Genomic DNA, 24,795 nt, shown 5'->3' on the forward strand with positions numbered 1-24,795 from the left:
GTAACTGAGCATCAAATATTCCTCTTGAAAAGTTTAATTAGGCACAGGGGGTATCTATATATTGGTTAAAGTACTGACTTTTGGATATTTTTATTTAAAACACCAAACTCTGCCACAACCCAGGTCCATTCAGGCACAGTATTCACCTGTGTTTCTCTTTCTCTCTCTCTTTGTGTCTTTCTTTCTCTCATGTTTGGCCATAGTGGTAAGGTTATCGGTAAAATAGTGCAATATTTCCTTAAAATATGAAAACCAAGCCATTTTATTTTTCAGCGTCTAACTAGGTAAGTGGGTAGCTGTTTTCCACAAATAGAATAAAGCTAGTATTATTTGCTTGAACTATCCAGACGAAAGGGTAATGAGAAGATTCAGAATATTTTTGCTAGGCTTTGTTGTTTTTTCCCATTTCATCTGAGTTTATTTCATCCTGACTTGACAACCTGATAGATTTTTTCAAAGGCTATTAGCCCAAAAGAAAATATCACTTAAAATATTGTGATATTGTGTTTCTGGAAAACACCTTTTCTTTTTTTTTTAGCCTTTTTTGGTTCATCATCAATCCAAGGAATATAGCCTATATGTAGTGGCAGGAATTGCTATTTATTTATTTATTTATTTATTTATTTATTTTGACGTTGGTTTCATTATTCCTCATGTTTCCTGTAAACTATGGCATGGCAGTTCTTTTTCACCAAAAAGACATTCAAAAAACGTGTTTTCTAATATTTCATCAATATATTAATTCTTCCAAATAGATTTTGAAAGTATGCTCTGAGGTCCACAATCAGAATAATGGTTTTTATGATCGTCCTTCCAGATAATCTATTTATTTTATCCTTGTTTTCTCTTTTTTAAATAAATTTATTTATTTATTTATTTATTTATTGGCTGCATTGGGTCTTCGTTGCTACACTAGGGCTTTCTCTAGTTGCGGCAAGCAGGGGCTACTCTTTGTTGTGGTATGTGGGCTTCTCATTGCGATGGCTTCTCTTGTGGCAGAGCGCAGGCTTCAATAGTTGTGGCACATGGGCTCAGTAGTTGTGGCACACGGGGCTTTGTTGCTCTGCGGCATGTGGGATCTTCCTAGAGCAGGATTGGAACCTGTGTCCCTGCATGGGCAGGCATTCTTAACCACTGTGCCACTAGGGAAGTCCCTATCCTTATTTTCTAATTAAAACATTCTGCCTGAGAATTTAGGGCTTTTGAATTGAAACGTGAAAAAATTGATTACTAGGTTTATTTTTATTATTATTTTGAAAAGAATGCATCTCTCGAACCTTTATCCATGTTCCATAATGCAGGGCTTTTACCTACAGATGCTACAGCGTAGTATAAAAAGTATAAATGTGAACAAGTATGTGAAATATATACCACATACATCAGCTTCATAAATAATACACCAATCAATTGGTTGCTTATAAACTTAGAAATTGCCATCTCTGGGCACACAAACTAAATTTTCTACTTTTTCAGAAAGAAAAAAAAATGATGAGAAAATTGAGTAACCTTCCAGAGGGATATTTAACTTCTTTTTTTAGGAGGACAAGCTATTTTTTTTCATACTCTGGAAGCATCTCTAAGCATACAAACATTGATAGGTTGCTTATAACCTTGATATCATTTTAAGAAAAACAGCTAAATATTTGACAGCTGCAACTTAATTAGGTCAATGATATAAATTTAAAACTTTATCTTTTATAAGTATCATGTAATTCAGATTTTCTCATCTTCAGACGTCTTCTCCATCTTTTTAACACTCAGGACTAATCAGGACAAATAACTCTATTATTAGAAATCATTAGATGTTATATGTCTTTGGGGAAGTTGTTATTTATTTAGACAAATTAGATGATCAATGTGTCTCCTCCAATTAGTTGTGAACTACCTAGAAGGAGGAGCTGTTTTAATTAGCAACAACAATAAGCGATAGTACAGTCCTAGGATGAATCCTAGATAGAGACTTTGGGATGCACGTATAGGTACATTCAAATGGTTTTGACTCTGGATCTGGTAAGCAATAAGAGAAGAGAATCTGGGAATAGGGGAAAAGAGCCCTGTAGATGAGAAAGCCTGGTGAGCAGAGGTTGAGCAAAGGGATCCTTCTCTGCTGTGTTACTGGAAGCTCTGTCATCTCTGATGCTGGGTTTTCCAATGTTTCCTTTATGGGAGCACTCTTATATCATGTTATTGCCACTGAATAATGGAAAACCTTAACTACTGTGCAGTAAACTAGTTGGAGTGGATTTGATAACCATGTCAGTCACTGATGTGGGTAGAGAATCTGTGCAAGTTGTTGATGAAGATGAGAATTCAGAGGCTGAAAATTGCTGATAGACACACAAGTAAAAGCCTGTGTATTAGTTTATCATGACACTGTAACAAATTTTCACAAATGTAGTGACTTGAACACAAATTTATATTACAATTCTGGAGATCAGAAGTCTAAAGTGGGTCTTGCGGGGCTACAATCAAGGTGTTGTCAAGGCTGTGTTCTTTATAAGGTGTTTAGAAGAAAATTTGTTTCTTTGCCTTTTATAGCTTCTAGAGGCCACTTGCATTCCTTGGCTCAAAGCCCCTTCCTCCATCCTCAAAGCAAGCAGTGTGGCATCACCAGATATCTCTGACTCTGACACCTCTTCTCCTTCCTTTACATTTAAGAACCTTTGCAATTACATCAGGATAATCCAGAATAATCTCTGTACTTTAACATCAGCTGATTAGTGAATGTAATTCCATTTATAAACTTAATTCCCATTACCGTGTAATGTAACGTATTCATAGGTTCCTGGAATTATCATATATGTATCTATGAGGGGGGCATTATTCTGCTACAACTTGAAAAACAGTGGTGGAATGAGATCAATCATTGTATCTTCACTTCAGGGAAGGAGATCATTTGCAAAATAAAGGAGGCATTTTGGGAAATACCGTAAAATAAAGACTGCATGGAAACAATGACATGGCTGGGAGATGGATCGAGACAAATTTGAGGGTGCAAATTGGGACCGAATGAGGATTATATTTTAATGTCAGGGACAAAGGTAAAAGTGTGTGCATAGTATTAGGTAAAAGTGATAGAATTTGGTAAATAAACTGATTAGAATAACATTAAAAACAAATTGAAAGTTAAATTAATAGAACTCTTCAAATTAGAGTTTTGAGTATGAAAATTTTACTTCCCGCTTACTTTGTAATTACATTTTAGATGCTCCCTATGGTTCATTTTATGATGATAGGGTCTTTATTAGAGAGCCTTACCTAGATCATACTGTGCATCTAACCAGCATCTTAATCTGAGACCTGAAAATTCAGCATTGAAGTTTTCATAGGGAAAGTCTGGTTAGATGCAAGTGCCTTAAAAAAAGAAAGAAAAAAACCCCACAAAAAACCAACTATTACACTATTCTTAAGCCTTTCCCTTGGTCTGCCCTCCATAATTCTTGAAAGCAGTTGACACAGCAGCTATAGTTCTTTTAAGTGAGTTTCAGGTGGAGGGAAAAGCCCTAGTTTCCGTTTTAAAGCTGGATCTCTGAGAACGATTAAGGTTTCAAGTGAATATCACAACTCATGAAAAAATTGCTGGCTGGGAAATAGGATCTGGAAATAGCAAGCACAGTAAAAGTAGATATGCTCTAGAGAGTTTACGTCATTAAATTATTCAACATCTTAATTACATTTCCTTTCTCTATCCAAGAGCCTACTAGGAAATATCTTGTGACTGTCGTCACTGCTTCTTAATGATTAAAACTGTCAAAATGGATATTTTTCTGTGCTATATTTTCTGGGCTTTTTTGTGTGTGTGATAATGAGAGACACAGATGTAATATCAGCTAAATGTGAAATATCCAAAAGCACTAGGCTTTTATGTACAAATTTGGCACTGAAATCCAATACTAAGAGACCTCAAAGCATTTATTGTGATAAGGTCTTTAAAGTTCCTGGAACAGCATATGCTCTAGTTTCTTTGATATTCTTAAGCAAGGAATTAGTATGCAAGTCTTTGGGTTTTATTTGCATAATCCTTCATTCTTTCTCTTCATCACTGCTTTGGGGGCATGGAATGTTCAACATGTGGCTCCCCAGCTCTTTGACCTCACAGCCAATGAGTTTCCTTTCCACTCCACCACCCCATTCATTCTGATGGGCCATCTTACTTCCATCTGTAATTATTTCATCTTCAATCAGAATTAAAACACATCCCAGTCTTATCTCAAAACTTCTTCCATCCTAGCTGCTTTTACCTATGCATCTCAAGTCCACTGATCACCTGTACTTCTTCCCTGGCTTCAGATATCTCCAATTTCATTAGAGTCGACTATCCATATTTCAACACACTCTTGATAGTACTCTCAATTCCTTGGCCTCTTTGGCTGTTTTGTCACATCCATCAAACAAAGCCCCCACTGTGAACAAGTCCAACCACTTGCTTTCTCAGTAAATGCACTTCACCAGCCACATGCTGTTGAGACTAGCCACACTGTACCACAACACAACAAAGTGATCACCAGATTAAAATAGGTTTGAATGCAATTCAACAATTCTATTATCAACCACATGCGAATTACTGAGAAATTTATATATATCATCCTGAAATTTCTGGACTCTGGAAATATATATCCAACTAGGTTCCAGTCTCCTTAATTGGATACCTCAAAGGCACCTATAAGTCAACATCTATGAACTCACTACTGTCCCCCTAAATTGGATCTCTTCCACTGTTTACAACATCAATATTCATTGTCCTCTCCTTTCCTCCAGTTTAGAGCTCAGCATGGTGTATAGATTTTACATCCTGAATATTTCTCAAATCAGTCTTCTCTCCATCTCCACTGCCATCACCCTAGTCAACACAGTATTGTCTCCTTCCTACTGCAGTTGTCCCCATCTATAGTTCCCATATCCAGCGTTGCACAATTACATTTCTTCTTCACACTGAAGCCACATGTTCTATGGTATGTAAATTTAGACATGTGATCTCTTGCTTCAAAACATTCAAAGGTTCCACCATATTTGGCAGGGCCCACAGAGCTTTCAAGACCTGACCTTACTTACCTTCACAGCCTCATTTTCCTCCATTTTTCCCTTTGCTATCAGAAATCTGGCCTTACTTAACATTGTTTGGTTTTTTGATTATTTCTTTTTTGAAGTATAGTTGACTTTATTAATTTCAGTTGTATAACGTAATGATTTGATATTTTTACAGATTACATACCATTCAAAGTTATTATAGATTATCATAGTAAGTGAAGTAAGCTAGACAAAGACAAATGTCACATGATATCACTTATACGTGGAATTAGAAAAAAGATACAAATGAACTTATATACAAAACAGAAATAGACCTATAAACATAGAAAACAAGCTTACAGTTACCAAAGGGAAAAAGTGAGGAGGGAGTGATAAATTAGGAGTTTGGGATTAACATATGCACACACGCTATATATATGTATGTATATATATATTGTAACATATAAAATAGATAACCAACAAGGACCTGCTGCATAGCACAGGGAACTATACTCAATATTTTGTAATAACCTATAAGGTAAAAGAATCTGTGTATATATATATACACACACATATATATGTTATATATATATATATATAAAAACTGAATCACTTTTCTGTACACCTGAAACTAACACATTGTAAATCAACTATACTTCAATAAAATCAATAAATGAAATAAATTACAAAGATCTAGTATGCCCCAAATTCCGAAGCTGTTAGAGTATTGTTGACTATACTCGCTGTGCTGTACCTTACACATCTGTGACATTTATTTTATACCTGATTTCTATGTTTTAATCCTCTTCACCTATTTTGCTTATCCCTCACAAACTCCTACCCTCTGGCAACCACTAATTTGTTATCTCTGCTTGTGAGTTTGTTTCTTTTAATTTCATATTTATGCATTGTTTTGTGTCTTAGATTTCACGTATAAGTGAAAACATACAGTATTTGTCTTTCTCTGTCTGACTTATTTCACTGGGTGTAATATCCTCCAGGTCTATTCATGTTCTTGCAAATGGCAAGATTTCATTAGTTTGATTCTATTGATTCTGAGAATTGAGTAGTTTTTGCTATATATAGTGTATACTTTTACACTTCATATAACACTACCATATATGTTATTAGACCTATGCGTTTGAGGTAACACTTTGAGTTGTGTAATCCTTCACTGCTTATTTGTCAATATACTTCACCAAGATTTCACTAGAAAAAGGTCGGGAAACAAGAGAATGTAAGACCCAGTGCCTGTTCTCAAAAAATAAACAAAGCAGTTCTAGAAAGATATAAAGTAGCTAAAGAAATGTTTCCAAATATGGTTCCATTCCCAAATGAGTGGTATAGTAGCATTAAGAATGCTGCTAGAATTCTGAAAAGGGAGCAAATACTAAAGAGTAAAATATTCTAGTAGTGCAGATTTCACTTTGCTAAGTTTGAGGGAAATATAGGCCTTGGAAGGATGTAACAGAAGCGTACCCTATATGGCAGGGCTATGTTTCAGCAAAACTATAATGAAATACAGCAAATCTAAGGAATATTTGGAGAGATGCATGATCCAGAAGAAAAATGGAAAAAAAAAAAGGCTTTTGGGGCACATATGTAAGAATGGATGATCTGAATGTTATCCCAACAGCTTGCAAGGGAACATGCATTCTTGAAAGTAGCCTGACAGTCAACAACATTAATAAGGCATCTATACTAGGGTGTTCCTTCGGCTAAGGCAAGGAGTACCATGCCTGTATCACACGAACTTTGGAGGCAAGTACACATAGTATGTTTTAATATTATGTTTGTGTGTTAATGTAAGAAGAAACGAAGAGGTTGAGCATGTGGCTAACTGGAGAGTGTATTAAAATGTCTTCTAATTCAAACTTTATAATAAACCGTGCTAACAAACAAAATATACCTGTGGGCCACAATGTACTGAGCCTACAATTCTTTCTGGACTATGCCTATCTTGAAAAGAGGATGTGTTTTATGTATCCCAGTATCCTCCACCTTGCTATAATATTTGAAATATATCACTGTGGCTTGAATGAATGAATGAATTTCACCTAAAAATCAGCCCCTCTTCTGAGCATGGCAGTGAAGCCCCTTACTGTTTACGAGAGACTCTTGGTTTCTATTCATATACACGAGTCATCCCTAGGTAATATAATGGCTAATTTTTTTACATTGCTTAATTTACTTTTTAATAACCCATGATATAATCAGAGTTGGGATTATTCTTTCTGCTTAGTAGAAGAAAAAAATGAAACTCAGAGGAATTATGTGAGATGGCCAAGGTGATTAAGCTAAGATGAAAATCTTAAATTAAGTAGCAAAGATGAAATTCAAAATTTTGTATATTTATATGTGTTTGCCAATTTCTTCAGGCAATAAACCAATTATGAATTTTAGTGAAACCTAACATACATGTTTAGTGCCTTACATGTAACAACATAATGTATATATAGCACCGGAATTTTCAGGAATTACTAGATGTTTTACTGGAATATTTTCCTCTAGCCCCTGAAAAGGAGATCAATGAAGAAAATGGAATGGCTTTTGCTTTGAGGTTGCATTGCAGTGTTGTATGTCATAGGATTTTTGAGATCTGTGAACATTTTTCTTCAACAAACTCTATTTTACAGATGGCACAGTTAATACGCAGATTAATTTGCTTGCTTAGAGTGACTTGCTAAAGGCCTCTGATTCTCATCCAGTCGATACCCCATTGCCTATCCCCACAGAGACACACTGATCTAAGAGGATAGTCAAGAAGTCTCAAGAATTCTGAAATCTGCCAGGATTGGTGGTGAGATCATTTTAGGGTGAAGCAACTTATTTGTGCCCCATTTATTTCAAGGAGAATTTTAGAGACTTAAGCGTTACCCATTTGCAGAAATGCATTGCCCTTCTCCTTCAAATTTATGCTGTGTCCTCCAAGAATTCAGATCAATGTGATGACCAAGTGATTCATCTCCCTATGTCTTACTCACTTATAACTGTCACTTTGAGCAACACATCTCATTCTACCTTCCTAATATATCCTGGATCCCCTGTGGCACAAATACTGCTAAAAGTTCTTTAAAATATCTTTAAATAGAATAGGAGAAACCTAAAAGCCAGTCTATTAGACTTCTCAAACACCAGGTTGCTTTAATCTACCTAAAAAATAGCAATTTATAACAAGAGAGAAAAGTGAACTCAGCTCTAGAAGCTAAAGACATTTTTTAAAAAATCACTTGTGTTTTCCACTATGATTTTTGTGAAAAAAGTTCTCTTAAAAAGTCACCCCATTTTCAGAATTCATTAACTACAACTAAAGTTTTTAGGTGGTCTTGGTTTAATGGTCTCAGAAGTTGGGGAGGCAGGAACAGAGCAGAGCCAGATTCAATAGGGAGTGGCAAAAACCTTGGCTTTGTTGTATGTACTTGATCAAGAGATATCAAATAAATGATAAAAATGACAATAGCAGCAATCATATAGAAAAAATTAAGGGAAATATTTCAGTGAAGATAGAGTGAACATTTTATTATAAGTAAAATCATTTAAAAACTCTGAGAAATTTATAAAGATCCTGGGTAAATGACAGTTATTATATTAAATTTATTTGAAGCAGTTTGTATTAATTCAGCATAAGAGAATCCATATAACAGTCACTCTAAAAACATTCTTCTTTAAATGATATTTTTTCTTATAGATCATGAAAATCATATATAAGTACTGCCAAGAAAATTATTAATTTTTTACGTTAAGAGCAGTTTTATTTAAAAAAAAAAGCGGGAAAGCAACAACAATCACAGCAAACAACTTTATCACCTAGCAGTGTTATCTAACTTCTTGTGGCCAAAACATCTACATTTTGCTCCAATATATTCATTTTAATACTCATAGTGCAATAGGATGTCTGGCATCTATATTGCACCATCATGGTTTTAATCTCCTTTTCTTTAGGACCACTTTTCAGCTTGCAACATTGGGGAGTCTATTTTTAAAGATCAGTATAAAACAACCAAGATATTGAGAACTGGAGACAAATTAAGCAGCATCACTTGAAATGTGCCATCAGAAACCTTAAACTGTGTTCCTGTCTGTAGACAGGAAAATGTTTTGAAGCCAATCAAGGAGCTGTGGCATTTTGTACATTGATTGCAGCTGGGGAAGATGCCAGATTGAACATCTGCCTCTGATAGAAACTGAAAAGGGCAGTTGGTTAATGAAATGATATCAATAAATTTCAATGATAAGATGATGACAGGGGATGTCTGTGAGGAATTCCAGGAAAGGTAGAAATGGACTCATAAGTAGAAATTATAAAATTAGGTATCTACATTATTTATTGAATCTCAGTGCCTTTAGGAAGAAGATAGTACCTGTGCTGGAATTTTTAGCAGGGGGAGAAAAAGCTGGAGTAATTGGATTAAATAATAGGATTAAAGGGAAGCTGGGAACCAGGGGAAAGATTGGATTTGTTGTTGGTAGCCTTGGACTAGAGTTCTGATTCAGTCAGTTACTGAGAGCCTTGTGGTCTTGGTGACTCACACTATTTCTCTTCTCTGCCGTGCCAGCCCCTTACCATACCTTATCTCCAATGTTTCAGGCTTGAGAGTCACATTTTGATCAACAGGCAGAAAGTAGTCATAGCTATAACAAGCAGGCATTAAATGGCTCAAAATACAAAAAAAATAAAAAACTTATATTCTTAAATGTTAAATATTTATTAAAATTAAGAAACTTTCATTGAACATTTCCTGGAAAACAGGTATCTTTCTATAAGGATTTTGTTTGTTTGTTTGTTTTTTAAAGCAAAGCTCTGTTCTCAAGTGGCACAAAGTCCAGGAAGGGAAAGAGACAACCAAACAGGCAATGGCCAAACACTGAACAACTATTAGAGCAATGTGCTCCATGTTCAAGTGCACAGAGATCGAAGCCAGTTAAAGAGATAACTCAGCAGAAGATAAGTTACCTGAGTTGAATCGTAGAGGACAGGAAGGCACTGGTCAGATGGAGAAGATGGAAAGGTTATTCCAGAAAAAAAGGGAACAATATTTACAAAGAAACAAAGAAAAAAAAAGCGTTCAGCCTTGGAAATTGCAAACAATGCAGTAGGGCTGGAATGGACCATTTGATATTATGCTTTTACGCTTAAAAAATAAGTATGAGGCCAATCATGAAGATTGAGCATATTTTTGTTGTGGATTGTCATTTTTTTTCTCTAAGTCAGGTAACATGTTAACTGAAGAGGCTTTGTGAATTGCAGCTGCTTTTCTCTTCACCTCAATCCAGTGGTGAACTGATAAATGTTTAACCACTGGTCTCCAAGGTTGGGAAAAGAACATGACTGTTCAATCCACCAGAAAGGTGCCATTGAACTTGAAATTCAGAAGAAATGTGCATACTATTTCTCTTGAGCCAGAACCAGCCAGCTCCAGCACACCACTGCCTCAATCTACCTTTGTATACCTGAAAGGAGTCCTGACCTGACAGTCATTTGGTTATTGAGGAGTGATGAGGACTGTGGTAGTCTGGAGAATATATTTTTGTCTAAAGTGGCTACAACAAAGCCCCAACTGTAATCACCCAACATTGCCACAACTTCCAATTTTTCAAGAAATGTAGAATTACACATTTTGTTTGTGAAGTATCCCAAATTGTAATTGTCCATAAATCGTAGTTTTAGAATACTATGAAGGCTAATAGTGAATAGATCTAGGAAAACATGTCTGTCATATACACTCAGTCTGAAGGCCTTGAGTTGGTATAAGCAATGCATGCTTCTCCAGGTTTAAGCTGAGTGAGGGACAGAGTTAGTTCCATTGGGTGAAATTAGCCCTCGGAGTTATCCAGAGTGGCCATCTTTGCTCTATGTGGCTTTCCCCCATAGTCTGACCTGATTCTAGGCAAGCAGGTTTTTTGGCTCCATGTTTTCCTTATGACTTTCTTTTCACCTATTCCTTTAAAAACCTGACTCAGCTTTACGTCTTCAGCATTGAGTGTAGCAGAGAGGGATGCAAAGGCTTGACTGAATGTGGCAAATAGGGAATATTTCTTGCTCTACGTTCCTCAGAGACAAGCATTGTAGTCCATAACTAGTTGTAAACCAGATTATGAAATTGAATGAAGTAATCAAGAACTAACTGTACCTGAGTTAGAAAATAAATTTCTGTGCTACAGTGGTTTAGGATCCTTTCTTCAGGTCTGTCTCTGAGACCTTTCCTTACTAGTGGTAAGCAGTTGCTAGGCAACGATTCCAAGTCCATGCCCCCAGTGCTTCCTACATCTGAGCTAAAGAAACGAATTACACTCCACTTTAAAAGCCACGATTTTATCTTCTTCACCACGATATTTAAGCGTGTTAGCTAAAACTAACATAACTGTTGTTTTATTTACTTTTTCTGTTTTGGGAACAGCATTCATTCATTCAAGTATGTGTGCATGGATGCAATAAACATACATTTATTAAGTACCTATTCTAAGTCAGGCTCTAGAACATAAGTATATTAAAAAACACACCCTGACCCTAAGGAAGCTCACAATATAGTTGGGGAAATGCTGAGAAAATACACATATACACACATACACACACACAGGATAAGAAGCAAAGGGAAGAGATTAGAGCAGGTGCATCTATATTATGTCTGCCCTCAATGTCTATGGTTATTTTAGGGTCTTTTCTAACTGCTCCAATGATAATAAATAAGATAAAGGTATTCAAATATTCTTTACCGAAAAAAATCCATATTCTCTGCCCACCTCTTCACTATCCTAATCTCTTTGATATTTCAAAATCTATATCCTTTATTTTAAGAAGCTAAAATTTGGTGTGGGACTTAGAAACTCTAAGAAAACCCCTTATTCCTTTCCCTTCCCTGACTGAGTTAAGGTAGGCCTTTTTTTTTTTTTTTAAGAAATTTTATTGCGATACAGCTGACATAAAATAAACTGCATATATTGAAAGTGTACAATTTGATTCTTTTTTCTTATTAGTAATGTACATATGGCAATCCCAATCTCTCCATACATTCTCCTCCAAGCCTCCCCACTTTCCAAGGTAGGCCTTTTTTGATGCCAATGATGTCAGGTTCAAGGGGACAGTATTTCCTGAGTCTAAGTCTAGGGCACACACATCAATGATAGAAAATTTTAATTTGGCGCTGACTCAGAAAATCCAGGATGGGGTGAATGTTCTACGTCTCAAAGCTGAGATTGTATGTATCAAATAACTCACAAGATGGAGCGATATTTTCTTTATTCAAAGACTGAAGTCTCCCAAAGGATCTGAATCATTCTTCGAACCTGCGGCAACAGGCTGTATTTCCTATAACTGGAGATGGTGACACTTCAGTTGTTTACTGTTTTCTGGCTAGACCTGAGGAACCTGGGCTGTTCCTTTCTGGGTTGCTTTCTTTAATCACCTTTCCTTTCCATTAACTTCAAGAAAGCTGTGTTCTTTATACTCTTCCCTTATTCATAGGGAGAAGCAGACAAGACTCAACACATAGCTCAGCCCTGACATTTCCAATCCGGGAATAGAAAACCAGAATGCCAACTGGAGTCTATCCCAGTAATTTTATTTCACGTGACCTGGAATATTGACTTTTAAAAAGAGAAATCTCAGGAAGTTTTATATGTATCCTGGATAATATGTTTAACATGATTTCTTCATTCAACCCCGACACTTACTCTACCAGTTGTTGCCTTTCACAAGTAATTGATCTATCAAAAAATACTGAAGAATTTTGAAGTTCCAGAACCAAGCTTCATAGACCACCACATTTATCCTGGTCTTTCCCATGTTGTTTTTACACATATGAGTGAGAGCTGTCTAGTTACAAGATATGGAATCAAAAAGTTACCTTTGTATTTTTATTTTACTCCAGCCACTACTCCTGCATCTGTGGTCATCACTTTTCTTGACCTGCCCCTCAACTTCTCATCCTCAGTGATGAATGTCTTCACCCACTTATCTTGAGTCTTTTTTTTTCTTATTAGTAATGTTTACATGGCAATCCCAATCTCCCACTTCATCCCACCTCAAGACCTTTTTTATACTCTTTTTTAGAGAAAAATTTTAATCCCATAATCATTGACAGTATTCATCTCTTGCCTATTTATCATATTCAAGAACTGGTAGATTTGACAACTCATTTTTCATGAAATCTTGAGCATACGTGTTAGGGCTGTGGGTAGGGATGTTTTTGAATAGGTCAAGGAACTAAACTGATTTAACATAAGACATCTGTGGGCTCTGGTGGCAAGGGACTTATGATACCAGACAGAATGTGTCAGTTCTTAAGACCACATGAATGAACTTGAAGAGGTTCCTGCCCATCCTCTGCCCTCTGCAACACAAACGTTTTTGATGGGTTGAACAGCTTTGCTTTTGAATGGCTCTGTTGCTTCAGCAATTAAATTTTGTAATAAGAATTCCCAAGATGGCTATGCCATAAGTGAGAACAAAAATTAAGATTATAGAGATAATTAGCCCAGAGTCTGAATTACTGTTTTCATTTGTTTTCTTGGAACCTATAAAACTTTACTGTGCAGTGAAACATCAAAAGGAACATTTTAACCCATATGTTAAGCTTTCCAGTTCCTTCTGGGCTACATGTTGTTCAATGAAATGAAGCAAAAAGAAAAAAAAAACTAATCTGCTTGGCACCTTATTAGCAATCAGCGATATTTTTGCCCTTTTACCTTGGAAAATGTCCTTGTAACCCATGGACTCAGTAAGAGATTAGAGAAAAAGACTAAGAGTAAGTGCACATCTTCTACAGAAAAGGAGTAAATGTGGATCTTCCTATTGCAAAGGATATTTTCAGAAGAGATGTTTTCATCTTCCAATGCACTTATTCAACAAATAATTTAACATCTACAGTGTGCAAGTGCTAGATCTGTGAATGTAGTGGTGAACAAAGTCACTGATCTCATGGAGTTTAAACATTAGGTAATATTTGTGACGTGATACAACTATATCAATTAGCGTTATGACACATAATTCACCACTGCATCTAAATCTCTTATATACTTACCTGGTAGAGATACGTTTCCACAAATATTTATCATCCAAGTCTTTTGTGATGCTCAGGAATATTTTTCTCAATTATTTTGAAAGGTGTTCTGCTTACTTATTTTAGCTAATATGCTTGTTTGTTTTTGAATTGATTTGCAACTGACAATATTAATTAACCAGGCTGCCATGAAATAAGCATTTTTGGTAGAGAAATTGTTCATTTGATTACTACCATTATTCAGTCCCTATAATTTTGCCTTTGCTGTTAGCTGCTTGAAGTTATCTTCCACAGATTATTACCGCAATAATTGCTTCCTATTATTGAAGATCATGATTATTTTAAATTTTAATTATTGTTATTATGAGCCACTTTGGAATATATGTTGAGGAGAGAGCCTTAGTAAAGACATTGTAAAAATGGTTCAATATCCTAAAATTGCATGTTGGGAAAACTCTGTTAATGTCTTTCAGGGCGAGATTTACAAGTGTATTTTTATAAGATGTACACATCTTTTAGATATTAACTTCATATGTCTCAGCACCTAACACATCATTTTCACTGAGCATTGGTGGTGGTCGCCACAATGCACATCTGTGATTTAATGTGACGAAAAGGGAGATTAGTAACACCTGCCCAGTCTACTTTTTGAAATATGTTAGTAAATTATGGACCTATTTTTATTGGCAATGATCTATATCCATCAATGTAGGTATAATCTCCAGCAATTTTATATTGTTCTGTAACAAGATTCAGAAATATTTGTATCTAGATTATATATACATTTGTATATATATATATACAATATACATATCTGTATATGTATATATGTATACACACATAGACATAGGTTATATACAGAAATAATACTTGTGAGTATTTTAACAACTTATGCAACACTTGGTCCAAACCATATGTTCAAAAGAACAGGTGGAGACCATGGCCTTATATATCTAAAAAATTACTGTCATTGAGCAAGAAATGACAATATTCTTTGACTTCACTTTTGTAGTAACTGAAGCATTAACTAATGTGCTCATTTTATTAGCAAAATAAAAGTCCTCTCATCATCATCATGATGTTAATTCCTAGGATATAGATCTCTCTCTCTATCTGTTAATGAAAGTTGATCTGCTTGAAAGAAATATATTTCCTTGTTCAGGCATTCACATGATGGCTTTTGGAGTTGCCAACAGCAATTCAATGCATCATTTATTCATGGTACTTCCTCTAACTGTAAGAAATCTAAATCAATAGAAATTTTATCTCTTTACAATAATCACTTTTAGTAGTAGCTTGGCTTTGTTTTTTTTTTTTTTTTTTCTTTTCTAGAAGATGGCTGTCTTGTTTTGAGCTGACAGTTACTTTGATATATCCTATTGTACTCCCTTGGGTGTTCTATATGAAATGTCCTAAACAAAAATGCTTGGAATTTCTGCTTCAAGTACTTGTTAGCGTCTTCCTCCACTTCTGCCATTTTCCTCCCTCTCTCCCTCCCTCCCTTCTTTCTTTTCTTACTTCCTTTTCCTCTCTCTCCTCCCTTCTTCCTTCCTTTCTCCCTCCCCTTCCCTCTCTCCATCCCTCCATCCTTTCCTTCCTTCCTTCTTTCTGTTCTTCCTTCTTTTTATCTTTGAAATACTTGATATGTTAACAGCTTACCTGAACTGAAACAGTTCAGTTTATATTTATTTTTGCCAGTTAATTATATAGAATACTTAGGGAAATAAATGTATGCTTTGTGGTCATAGAATCACAGGTTATCCTTCTGGCTTTGACTTAGTATATATGTGATCTTGAACAAGCCACACAGGTTCTATTTCTTCATGTGTAAAACAGGAATATTAATTGCCATTTCCTTGGGTTGTGGTAGAGGTAAGTATTTTTCAAATGATTAGTTCCATAAAGATACATTGTAGTTACCCAGTAAATGTTAATTCCTTTTTTATCTTGCATAAGATAGATGATACCATAGTAAGCAAAGTACATTCTCTGCTTGTGCTTGACCAATGAAGATGAGCTGAGTACAAAAGTAATATAAACATAGATCATGTGTATAGTTTCTTACAATGTATCATAAAGTTCAGAGAAAGAAGCTATTATTTTTGTCAAGGAAAATTAAGAAAGGCTCCATTGAGGAAATCACTTTTGAAACAAACCTCAAATAATAGGTAGGCTTGGGTTAAGAGGAGACAGTTAAAGGGTGCTGAGCTAGTGAAATTTTCATTCTAGGTAGTGAGAACATCAAGAAGTGCTGAGAACATATAATCAATAAAAACAATACAGAGAGCCTAGCTTTCTTGAACTCTCTATAAGTGTTGGTAAATAGTGAGGAATAACTCTAGAAAATTAGTTTGAGGCCACATTGTGAAAAGTCTTAAATTTTGGTTACCAAATTTGCAAATTAATTCCTGTCTTAATTTTTCTTTTTACTTTTCCTCCATTTAAAATAGCCATGACCAAGTCCATGAAGTCAGATTTTGCTTGGGTGTTTCTGATATTGAAGTGTCCATATTTTAAACTAAACACTATCTTTCCAATTTCCACTTAATGATAAACTTTCGAGGTAAATGTGCAAAACGGCAGATGTTTTATTATCTTTTAAATAAATTACAAAACAAGAAACAAAAGTCTTATTTTTAATACCATTTTTAGAATTCTTAATTTTTTTTGGTGTAGATCTGATTTTCCAGGTGGAATTATTTTCCTTCAGCCAGACTTCCTTTAGCACACCTTCTAATGCAAGGCTGCTAGCGATTAATTCTCTCATCTTTTGTTTTTTATGAAAATTTCTCTATATCACCTTTGTTTCTTAAAAATATTTTTTGCTGTATATTAAATTTTAATTTAATGTTGCTTTCTTTCAGCATTATAAATCTATTCCATTTTCTTCTGGTTTGCATTATTTTTGAAAAGAAGTCGATAGAAATCTAGTCCCCTGAATATAAAATTTTTATTATTTCTTCAAATATTTTCACCATCTTCTCTCCCTCCTCTCCTTATATGAGTCCAACCATATGAATTTTAGATTGCTTGATATTGTTCTACATGCCGCATGGGCTCTTTTTACTTTTTCAACCTTTTTATCTCACTACGTTTAACTTTGGGAAGTCTTTTATGTTTTCTACAGTGTCTAATCTGATATTAAACAGATCCAGTAAAATTTTTTTCAAATATTTTTCATCTTTAAAAGTTCCATTTGGTTTTATAAATATATTTTATATTTATATTTTGTATTTTATATTCATATTTTTCTCTAAGTCCTTAAGCATAACTATAATAGTGTTTTTAAAGTCCTGTTCTGTTAACTCTACTATTTTTGTCACTTTTGAGTCTATTTCTAATGACTGATTGTTATTCTGGTTATTGATCACACTGTCTTGCTTTTTGGGTTGTCTAGTGAGGTTCTACTAGATGTTGGATATTGTAAATATTAAATTGTCTAATGTACATTCAGTTGCTTTTCTTTAAAGATTTTGGGCATTTTTGTTCTGTTTTGTTTTACAATACTGTAAGGTACTCTTGGATCAGCTTGCTTCTTTGAAGATTTTAACCTTTGTTAGGATGCATGTAGCTGTAACTCCTAATACCACCTTAGCCCATGTACTAAAGCACAGCCTTGCTGGGTCTCTAATGAATGCTTGCTTACTCAGTAAAATTTCTCTGCTCTGGCTGTTTGGAATTTGAGTATCTCTCAGTCTTGTGAGAGCTTTGGAAATTGTTCAGTTTACAGCTCCATGGTATTTCTTTGCTGAGCCATAATGAGCTTAACCCTGGGCATACACAGTTTAGGGTTCATCCAAAGACTAAAGGCAACCCCTATTCAAATTTCTGAAGCTCTTTTCCTTCTTCTCCATTACTCTTAGTGTAATAGTTTCCTTAGCCTTCCCAAACTAGATTCTCTAGCTCTTAAATTCAGTGATACAACTATGCTCTGCTTGGATTCCCTTTGCCTTCACTGTGGTCTGGAAGTGGCTGTAGGCAGAAAGACAGGGTAACCATAACGATCATCTCATTTGTTTTTCTTATCCCAAGGATTAGAGTTCTGAGTTGCATTTTGTCCAGTGTCTGAAAAACAGTTGTTTCATGTATTTTGTCCAGTTCCTAGTTCCTATTATTGGATACTTGGCACTTAGTTTCTTGGAGGAATTATTTTTTCATTCCTGTGTTGGATAACTGTATCATTTTTATTTTTGCAAGAATATTTGGAAGGTGGGCTCGAGTTAAAAGGCATTGCTATAGGCTTCAACACAGCTATAAGGGCACAGTTTTCCCATCATAACGAGAATTGCAAGATCCTAGTTTTATTTTTCTTATTTAAAAATTTTCCCCCATACCATTTTCTATCTATGCCTTTATCTTCACCAAAAAGGTAAAGCTTTATGGAAATATTTCTCCTGGGAAGATTTTTCATTTTGAAGTAAATTAGACCTCAGCTCATACTATAGTTTTGGCAGAAAATGTTTCAGAATCAAGACATAATATGCTCTCTTCAACACTATTACAAGAAAACTGTTGTACCTGAATACTGGGCTCACAGGACTAGACAATTAGACTGGACAAATATTTCCATTATTTCATATTTGTCCATACCATTGCACACTAAACGGCTCTACCTTCAGCGTTATATTTTAAAGATTGTTTACACTGACTGAAATATGCTTTTACTAAGGAATTTTGGAATTGAATAATTACAAAAGCTTTAAGTTTACCCATAGAAACCATTCTGCAATGCTAGGCCAGGAAAAGGGAAATTCTTCTTAGTAGCCTGACGGGAATCATGTACGAGCATGTATTTCCTAGAAAGAATATGAAAATTGTGAAAGTCAATAAGAATGTAAAATAAGTCCCTGATAATTAATTACCTAAAAGTGAAGAAAATGTTGGTAATTTAAAAAATAGATAATAAAGATTCTTTGGGAATTTTTTGTATTTATTGTATTTTTTATACTTTTCACAAACAAATTATAAAGAACTAAATGATGCTATAAGAATTTACATAAACTTTTATATAATAGTGGAAGTTTAACCTACTGTTGAAACACATGGGCTCAGGTGTCTGACTGTCTGATGTAAAAAACTCTTTCATTGATTTATTATAGATTTTTTTTTCTAGTTTGAAGATTAAATTTATACTGGGACCTTTATTGCCATTATAATCAAACAACTAAGAAGTATCTCTTAATAATATTGAACAATTATGCTAAATTAGTGAGTGAAGAGATACATTACTTCTAAGTAATGATGGCCTTTTTCTTCCTGCCCTCTTAGAAAGTAGAATATAGATAATGTAGAACATTTCCATTTAGAATCTAAAGATTACCAAATCAACACTCAAAATGCAGCAAAGACATTAGCATCCCATCTCTCTAGGGTGAGATTTTGTGCCAGGACTTTACAATTAGGACTGGTTAAACTTTAAAGAAAAGCATTATATAATATTACATGGTTTTCTATTAATAGTGACAGTTTTAGGTTTGTTGAGAAAAGAAATAAAACAGATTAATAAAAAATCTAAGATTATGATTGGATGCTTGGCACTTACATTTTTGGAGGAATTGCTTTTACCTTTCCTGTGTTGGGTAACTGTATCATTTTTATGTTTTGCAAGAATATTTGGAAGGTGGGCTCAAGTTAAGAGTCATTGCTATAGGCTTCGGCACAGCTATAATTTATAAGGCACTTGCTAAGCTTCATGTTTATGGCCTGGATCTGTCATAAAATAAATGCATGACAAAATCTGACTACTTCTGACATGTCCAGCGTACATTTTAAGCAAACAATCTTGCTCAGTTTGCTCTGAATAGGGACCAAGCCATCCTTAAATAATGTAATGGGACATTTGCATTGTAAGAGGCAGGACTGGGCAGAAGAACCTGGACCATATTCAGGTATATTTGAGATTTGTCTTAGAAGATTCTCATTATACAAAGGTCCCTTGCTTAAGACCTTTCATAAATACATACTTCATTGCCCTCTGTATGCCATACCTAGTGTGAAATTTAGCCTAGAATTCTGCACTACGTAGCAAAAATTATTGTAGTATGATGTTCCTGAGGTATTAAAAATAAGAACTGTTGATCTTAGAGCAAAAAAAATGATTAATACTTTATGAATTTACACATACTTAGTCATAGTTACTTTACATACACCTTTAGAAAATGCATTCTGCCTCTTTCTACTAGACAGTAAGCCTCTTGAGGAAAACGATCAATTCTTATTTGTTTTATAATTCTAGCACCCAACAGTGTCTGGCAATTGCTTCAACGGTTTTCAGTAAATAAATACATGAAGAAAAGCCTGAATCATTTTGGTATTAAGAACTGTGGCTGTTTTCACCATGAGATGAGAGTCCTGAGATAAATTTATTTTTATGCTTTATATGCAGGTTTTATAATAACTTCTGTTTGGAACCCTGATCAAAGACAATTATATCCCATTCTTACAAACTCATTCTTTTACACTTATTGAACATCCTCCTCCACTTCTCATTCATCTTAAGCCCTCTTCAAGTGCCTCAGGCACCTCTGTTCCCAGGGAACTGTGTTCCCCTTGCTTTTCAGTCTCATCACAGAACATACTGCTGCTTCTTGCTATAAATAAAATGTGCTGGTTCCCAGAATACATGACCCCTTCGGTCATATCAAGTTGAAGCTCCTTGCTCCACTAACAGCCTTGTAATACAGAAATGCCAGGTAAGGTGGTATTCTCCCAGCTCGCATTTGATATTTCCAGTTGATTACTCATCCATCTTCACCATCATGTAATGAACCCTTAGGCTAATTACCTACAGCACATTCTATGGCTTAACATCTTTGATGATCACCTATTGTTATCCCATCACTTACACCTGCCTCTCATCCTTCCTCCCTTCCGAGGCCTGGTATCTCCTCTCACTTCAACGTCACTTTGTGGGTCCCATCAAAATTCTTTCACCTCCTCTAATACAGTGAATTCTACCTCGACTCAACTTCAAGTAACCACACCATGGACACACTGTAAACATATGACCTCCAAAAGCATTGAGATCAATCTTGTATCTTTAACTTTATGTGTTTATTTTGTCCACCAAATCTGCTACTTCATCAAGTTTTCTAATTATTTTACTCCATTTTCTAATAATCTATCAGCTCCTTTCTTATTACTTCCCTACTCAGAACTGTCCTATAGGTTCCTATTATATTTAAAATAAAAATCCAACTTCTTACATTGACCTACAAGATCCAGCGTGATCTGGTCACTCCCTAACTTTGTGATTTCATTCCCCTCTGTTCACTACCTTGTTCTTCACACTCTAGACTCATTGGTTGTGTTTCTAACCCTTTAGGACAGAAAATTCACTCCTATATCAGAAACTTTTGTAATTTTTTTTCATCAAGCTGGATGATCCTCCAGTCAGATTTTAACATGACTCCTCTTATCACTCAAGTCTCAGCTTAAATGCCGCCTCATCTAACTCCTCTAATTAAAGCAGTCTTCCCCTTCCAACCATCAGTGTCCCTGCTTGTCCTCTACTGTATTACTCTAATTTCTTTGTAGAATTGATATCTGAAATATATAATAACTCACTGTGTTTAAAATTTCTCTCTTCCTACCTCAGAACAAAGATCTTTTCTGTCTGATACATTGTTATACACTCAGTGCTTTGAAGACCCTCAGTAAAGATTTGTTGATCAATTGAGAAACACACACATCACGAGTTAGGCTCCTAGAGGCAGAGCAGTCTTGTATCATTCAGGACACTTTGATGTCTTTGGAACAAATGGACAGTGACAAATATTGATTAGAATGCAAATGGAAAGTCAATATATAAAGTTTAAATTCTTAATTCAATATGGATTTAAAAAACATTGGATTATCATTATTGCATATTAAAATCACAAAATTAAAACAAATATATCCTGTACTGATCCAAAGTTGTGTAGAAAGGCCTCAAAATATTAGTCTGATGTATGCTACTTCCAGGAATTATCCTTGACATTCAAGATTTGTGTGCAAATAGTCATCATAACATTATTTGGCTTAGTAATTAATTGGAAATGACTTTTATGTCAACAGCAGGAAATTGGTTAAGATATTTCTAAGATGGAATAAGAGTCATTACAAATGACAGAAGGATATACATCAAGATGTTTTCTCTTGTCCAGAGGTGAGGGAAAGATTATCCTTTATCCTGTTAAATATACTCTATTCAACAAAATCTTATTTTTAGTTCAAATAAAAATTCAACCTCTTTATATTATGAAAGCTTTTCCTAAGCTCCTGGTAGCCTGTGGTTCTGTGTTAGGAGGCATTGAAAGAGATGTTATAGATTCTCATAACACAGAATCTAGGATAAGGGAGTTTCAAAGATTTTTTTTTGACATCATGAAACATTTAAATTATAACAACCAAATCAACCTCAAAAATATAATATACTTATCATGGAATTTTGATAAAGCAGCAATGTTATATTCAATACATGCCATTATAGGATAAAGATGAGTATGTAGCATGAAGATAGGAGAAGAGAGCAGAACTAAATTAAGATCTATTGTCCTCACAGAAAATAACCAGCAATTCCACTGATTACTGGTCCACAGTATCCTATGCAGCTGTGTTTTTCTTCCTCCATGTTTTCTAATTGTGAAAGTCAAGTTTCTAAAGAGGTTTCTGCAGACGTAGTCAAGCATTTACGTGTAAAAAGGGAGTCTTAGCTTATGGCAGAGATACCCTTGAGGCCTTGGTGTGCAAGTATCTGAAGAAAACACCTTTCCTCCCAAGTAAGCCCTCAGGGATTTGGCAGAAGATACTTCTTAAACGATGGATCTGAGGACCCATGATTTTGTATAAGAAATATGTTGAACTGCCTCACCCAGAACAGGTGAATGAAGGTAAACTAAGGCCTGTGGGCCAAATCCATCTAGTTCACTATTTGCTTTTCTCAATAAGGTTTTATTATAACATTGCTCCACCCATTCATCTATGTATTTTCTACAGTTAGCTGCGGCTGAATTCAGTAGTTGCAACAGAGACCATATGGCACACAGAGCCTAAAATATTTACCATCTGGCCCCTGTAAAGAAAAAAGTTCATAGGCCTCTAACCTAAAGCATTTTTTTCATCTATATTTCAAACTAACTTAATAAAAGTATTGCTTAAGGTTTTTCCATGGTGTATTGCTGTCATTAATCCCTTGACAACATAATAAAACATCATAAATTTTTATTAGAAAATTCCTCTCTTTCGTAAGGAAAAAAGAGAACAGTGAATTAAGTCTTCAGATCTCCTAACTGCAGTTTCTTCTATTTGTATTAATATTCTAATATTCTATTGAATATGGTAAGCCATGTTAGACATAGTCTCAGTGAATCCCTTACTGACATGGAATTCTGGAATTGTAATTAAAGTCAGGTCCTATTTGGAAACTGGTTATAACTATTTTATAGGGGTGTCATGTAAAACTAGAAGCCTGTAGGCTATGTTCATTAAAATAAATACAAATATTTGGTGCCTCAGGTTTTTCAATAAGGATCCATGTGAAATATATTCAATAATTAAATTTGTGAGTAGGTCACTTAATTATTGCACCTAGTCAAGGAGAGGTTTTCTTCATATTTAGGCATTTTTAATCACATCATGATTTTCTTTTTCCTTAGACTAGTCGTCTCTGAAAGGAATCTAGAAAAACATTTTCAACATTATGAAAATAAATCTGGATAAAAGGTAGATGGCAAGTTTTAGTCAGTGCTTAATATAGAACTGAACCATTTCCCTCTAAAAATGTAGATCCAACCCCATTCAAACAATAAAAATTTCTTAGTAATCATCTCCCCCCACCCAGAACACAAACACACGCGCGCACACATGCACACACACGCACCCCAACAGTTCAGCAAAGTAAATGTTGTAAGTTTCTGAGGCAGTTTGTCATAAGGATCACTGTTTTGTCCACTATATTCCAGAGCTTAAGGCTGGTTTTTATTCTCAGGAAACATCAGGCTGATCCGTAATAGAGCTATGCTAACTTGAAGGATGCAAGATTAAAGGAAGAGCTGGTAGAAATCAGTCATTCCAACTTCCACCCAACATTGACATTGCTTCACTTACCGATCTAATAAATAACCAAATAGCTTCTATAACTTCTAGTAACAGAAAACTCAGCTACCTAACAGAACACATATTTATTTTTTTATATGTGGCAACTAGTTAACACTGGCTGTTCATATTAATCTGGTTCTTAACTGAAAAACTCTTGTTAGGCCAGTCGTCTTATTAAATTCTTAGACTTAAATGTTGCAGGCGTAATATTAATACTTTGCACATACTGTCACCTTAAATTTTCACAACAATTTTATAGAATTCTTTTTTTTTTTGTTGATAAGAAAACCAAGGCATTATACATATGAAGAAATTAGTTACCTTCTTTCCTTTTTCTCCTGTAGACTCTTTTCCATCCAGAAGCTGTATAAAAACATCTCTGGCTTTTTTTTTCCCTTTCCAAATTCTAGTCATCCTTCAAGGCTCAGAGTCCAAGCCTCTGCAGTGTTGAAAAATCCTGTTATACTACACTAATTCTTCCCATTTTTTGAACTCTTAGAGACCTATAGTTCAGCACCAAATCACAGACTATCCTAGATTTTCTAATTGCTTCATGTATATTAGTCTAGTTTCTCCAGGAACATAACAGACATTTTACTCACCTAAATCTTACTTACTTCATCCTACCATTGTCTTCAAAGCATTTTGCAATTTAAAGGAGCAATTGGATGAGTTTTTATTTTCAGATCTTTATTGGAGTATAATTGTTTTA

This window comes from Hippopotamus amphibius, chromosome 7 (genome assembly GCF_030028045.1).
Source record: "Hippopotamus amphibius kiboko isolate mHipAmp2 chromosome 7, mHipAmp2.hap2, whole genome shotgun sequence".
NCBI classification, from domain to species: Eukaryota; Metazoa; Chordata; class Mammalia; order Artiodactyla; family Hippopotamidae; genus Hippopotamus; species Hippopotamus amphibius.